Below are 5,525 nucleotides of genomic sequence, written 5' to 3' on the forward strand. Positions count from 1 at the left end.
TATATATATATATATATATATATAGTCCTGGTTTTGTTTCTCTAGAGAACCCTGTCTAACACACTCAGCATACAGATTGAATAAGTATGGTGAGAGGATACAACCCTGACCTACACCTTTCTTGATTTTAAACCATGCAGTATTCTCTTCTGTTCACACAACTTTGTCTTGATCCATGTGCAAGTTCCACAGGAGCACAATGGCATGTTCTGGAATTCCACTTTTTTCAAGTTTATCTGTAGTTTGTTGTGATCAAACAGCCAAATGCCTTTGCATAGCCAAGAAAACATCTTTCTGGTATTATCTGTTTTGAGCCATGATACACCTGATGTCAGCAACGACATCCCTCATCCCACATCCTCTTCTGAATCTGGCCTGAACTTCTGGCAGTTCCCGGTCCATGTACTGCTAAAACTGTTGGCTATTCTCCAGCAAAATTTACTTCCATGGTAATATTAGTGATATTAGCCTTTAATCTGAATGTTCTGTTGGGTCATCTTTCTTTGGAATGGGTACAAATATGGATCTCTACTAGTCAGTCGGCCAAATAGCTGTCCTCCAACTTTCCAGGCATTGATGAGTGGTTGCTTCCAGTGCTTCCACAGCTTGTTGAAACATTTCAAAAAGTAATGTTAGGAATTTTCACCTATGTACCTATGGAAGTAACATAGTAAAAGCTTTAAACCAACAAAAGAAAGAAGAAGCTAACTAAAGAAGAAAGGAATGCAGATTAAAGCAAAGGGATCAGTGGTTTTGTTTCATAGATTTCTGTGAAAGCTGTGTACATCTTATATACTTGTCTAAATGCCTCTAACTCTTCTGAATGTGTTACTGCAAGACTCCCAGATAACCACCTTACAGTGATTCAAGGATGGTTTATGCTGCTTCAATTTAGAGTTATAAATTCTGAAATGTCACAGCTATGTTAGTTCCTGACAGAACCTGATTGGATTCTTTATATCAGGTTACAAAGACCATATTTATCTGATACCTCATCCAGAAGACTAGATTTCCAGGTGTAAGATCATAGGAGAAATTATAACAACAGGCTGTTCATATGGGGGTACCCTCCCAAACCGATTTTTTTTAAAGCTATGTATTTAACTTTTAAAAAAAACCAAAACAACCTTATCACCTTCAAAGAACAGTTCTTTACACTTAATACATTGGTCAAATCTGCAATTCCATTCTTGGAAACATTTTTCAAACTCATCTGTTTAGATGGCTGACAGCACCTCCCTCATTTTTTTCTTCACCTCTTCTGTGTCGTCAAATTGCTATCCTTTCATGTCCCTCTACATTCTCAGAAACAAAAAGAAGTCACATAGAGAGTGGTCCGGTGAGAAAGGTGCCTGGGGCAAGAGAGGGATGCTGGTTTTGCTTAAACTGGCACCCTGAAAAGGCTGACTGAGCAGGTATATTGTCATGGTGGCACAGTCAGTCCCATCTGCCACAACTCAGGCCTTTTTTGTTGCACACTGTTACACAATCTTTTCAGAACCTCTGAATAGAAAATTTGATTAACAATCTGACCTGGTGGAATAAACTCCAAATGTACTGCAAGTCAATAGTTTCATTGTTTGAGAAGTTGTTCAAAATGAGGTTTGTCACCAATCATCATTTCATCTTTTTTGGAACAAGAAAAACACACATCCCTTTGAGTTTTTCCCATAGCGCTGTCCTTATAAGCTGTGTTCAATATCACAACAGTTTTGCAGCATTTTTCCTGAGCAGGAAACAAAATTTCACAACTGCACACTGTTCTCTTAAATCAACCATCACAAATAATGAGGTTTGAGTGAAACTACTTTTACAAAAAAATTCACTATGCCCAGAGAGAATCTTCCAGGCAAGGCCACTGGGTACACGAACTCAGAGTGAGTTGCTCAATGCTTGCCTCATGGGAAAATGCATATTATCAAAGCCCATTCTACCCAGTGCAGTTCTGGTTTTTGGGGAGTGTGGGTACTCCTTCGTATGTCGAGAGATGATAAGACGTATTTGCATAAGTTCTCTGTCATTTCCCCCATATATTCTTGCAACAGTCTATTGTCCAGAAATGGACTGCTAATCCTAGATGCATATATTGACTTGTTACTAACGGGGATGTTGATGACCCTAGTAGAGCTATCAAATGACAATACATAAAGTTACTAAATCTTTTCTGTAAAGGCATAGGTAGGGAGTATCTGGAACATAGCAGGTCTTGAAGACACTACTGCACCTCCTCAACTCCTCCATCACAGCGCAAAGCAGTTACAGGCAACGTGCAACCCAGCAGTCTGGCTGGCTTCCAGTAACAGTTCATTTATGAAAACAAGAAGTGGGATAAACTTGACCTTATAATCATAGCTTACACCTCTGCCTTAGACTAACTACTTTGACCTTTTGCTTTCTTTTAAGTTCCTTCTGTGTGCTGGCTGGTGGCCAAGTAGGAGAAGCATACATTTAGTAGATCTCTAAAAACATACATTTCTGTGCTGGGAAAGAATTAGATGTGTGGTATACATGACAGTCTTTATTTTCTAAAGGATGGGACACATTTAGTCATTCATTCTTTAATTTTGTTAGATGTAGCCTCTTCCATGTCATGTTTGAGTGACGAAGGTGAAAGGTGAAGCGTCTAATCCCCAAATTCACTTTGCATGCTAGGTGCCCTTGAGTCAGTACTGACTCATCTCAAATCTGTGCACAACAGAACAAGACACTGCCTGGTCCTGCACCATCCTCACAATAGATATAGCTGAGCCTAGGGCACCCACGGTGTCAAACATCGTCTTCCTCTTTTTCACTGACCTACTACTTTACCAAGTCCGATGTCCTTTTCCAAGGACTGGTCTTTCCCAACATGTCTATCAATTTCTAGACCTTTGTTTTTGGCTTATGCTTTCAGTGCAGCTTATCCGTCAGTACCACTGGATTTTGTTTATACCCTACCACCAGACTAAGACCAGACTATGAAGAAGGCATCAGCTGCCCACTTTGGAGGAAGGAGCCCCTGAAGCCCTCATGCCTGGCATGGAAACCTGGTCAGATCCTGAAGGACCATATCGATGTGATAAAAACAAATGTGGTAACTTATTGCCATTAAAATGGACTCAAGGACCCACGGCAGGTGTGTGAATATGGATGAGTGTGGATAAGTCCAAGTGTCTAAGGGTCTTCTTTTCTATTTCTGCTTTTCATTTCTTACAAATAATAAACATATGATGTGTTTTGAAGGCATGCTCCAAAAGGCCTTGGGATGGTTGTTGCAGGGATTTTGCATGGCTTTCCAAAAAAATTCCTTTCAAAAGATGTTGAAGCAACATGCTTTATTTAAAGACATTTATTTGTGCAACTGAAGTGAATTTAAAGAATATAAATAGTTCAGGTAGACCCTAGCTGTGAATTGTGTGTGCTCTCAAGAGCTCTATCTTTTATAAATCCTCACACTCCTCATTTCACCAGTTTGAATCCAAACTTGCACATATTAGGCCTTAGTCCCACAGTTTATTGTTTTTGTGTAGACCAATTTCATATGAATAGTTTGTGAGGCAGTGTGGTAGATATATAATCGTTTGTCAATTTGAGGATTCAGCGTGTAGGGGTGGCGTCTAGTTTGTCAATCAGATCATAGCCAATGAGGTCTCTGTGTGGGCATGGCCTTCTCCTGAGAATTCTGGGAAATCCGGTATTTCCTCCTTGGAGGCGGGAGATGCTTCTCTCTCTCTGCCACTCCCTGGGAGACATTGCAGCTGACAAGACACATGGAACTCCGCTAGTGCTCTAAGTTGGAGAGGCTACATGGACCTACCCTGATGCAACCAGACCTCTGAAGCCGGAGAAGCTACGGAGTGGCCCCTGCCAGCCCTGAGATGCTTACAAGTCCACTGGATCCAAAGACCCACTGCCCTGTGATCATCTTGCATTCAGCACCATCACATGTGTTTCCTGAGTCTGAAGAGGACTTTACAGATTGGTGTAGGACACATGGGCTAACATCGGACTTATGGACTGGACTGGGATGTTTTCTCAATGTTAAATTGCTCTTGTATATAAAGCTCTTTCTTATACACATATGTGTGTCCATGGATTTGTTTCTCTAACCTCCCCAGACTAACACAGCCAGCAAATATGAAAGTATGGGGGAAAACAGAGAGAAAGTAAGGGAAATTAGATATCTGAGAAAAGTGAAGAAAGCATTTTATTTGGCAATGAATGTTAGCTATATCACGGATTGTCAGTAGAATGCACAAACTGTCTTTGGAAGACGTCTAGCCAGAATGCCCCTTAGAAGCAAGGATGGCAAGACTCCAGCTTACATAATTTGGGTGTGCTGTCAAGAAAGACCAGTCCCTGGGGAAGGATGTCATGCTTGCTGAAACAGGAGCAGCACAAAGGGGAAGGGCCCCAGCAAGATGGACGGACACCGGGTCGACAGCTGTGGGTTCAGCCAGAACAATTGTGAGAATGGGGCCGGCGGGCAGTGGTGAGTTCCGTCGTGTATGGGGTCACTGTGAGTCAGAACCGACCCGATGGCACCTAACATTCTCAAAATCATCCCTGTTTTCCATCCATTTACCATGAGCTTCCTAAGTCTGCAACCAGATGCTGTGGCCTGGTCATTGTCAAAGCAAAACAGAGAAATAAAAAGATGCTCCTGAAATCTGGAAAAAAAAGAAAGCATTTTATATTTTAAAGGATGGGAAATAAAAGTGAATGGAAATGATCCTGCAATGATGTGCCCTTTCTAAGCAGGCTAGCCTCCTCTCTGGAGTGAGCAGTGGGTGGAAACAAGCATTCCCGTCCGTGTTTTCTAACACGGATCTGGCTGAGAAATGCAACATGGAGATTGAGCATCTGCTCGTCATCCTATGAAGTCCAGAAAACCAAGACCCGGTATTGCACTACTACGTATTTTGAATGCATCATCACCTTGCTCGTAGGGGTGTTTTTTTTACTGCTGACTTCGTAGAGGATTGTTCGTTGTTGTTGTCCGGTGCTGTGAGTTGGTTTGGCCCCTCAGTGAGCTGACGTGTGACAGAAGGAAACACTGCCTGGTCCTGCGCCGTCATCCAGTCGTTGCGGTTTGAGCTCGTGGTGTTGTGGTTACTGTGCCATTTCACCTTGGGGAGGGCCTTCCCCTTTTACTTTTCTGATGCTCTCCCTCACCAAGCCTGATACCCTTCTCCCGCGACTGGTCCTTTCTTCATGAGCTTACCCTGCTTAAAATCAGCTTCCAAAACACTGTGTACTTTATGATTCAAGTAAGTTTATGTGCTCAACATAAAAATTAATATGGACTAGAAACGAAAGCCACGTATGAAGTCATAACAAATATTTGATTGTGTGTGCATTGCATATATTGTTAGTGTGTTATTTTGTGTTTTTCTTAGAACTTTGCAGGTGTAGCACTAGGGTGAAGTGAGTGAAGTATATACTTCAGGCACCGAATTTAAGGGTGTTTTTAAAAGTTCAATAATACAGGTAAATATTTCAACTGGGTATTTTAAAAACTAAAATTAGTCCCAAGAAGCCGCATT

This window comes from Echinops telfairi, unplaced genomic scaffold (genome assembly GCF_000313985.2).
Source record: "Echinops telfairi isolate 266 unplaced genomic scaffold, ASM31398v2 ScPeMD7_14;HRSCAF=57, whole genome shotgun sequence".
Taxonomy (NCBI): Eukaryota; Metazoa; Chordata; class Mammalia; order Afrosoricida; family Tenrecidae; genus Echinops; species Echinops telfairi.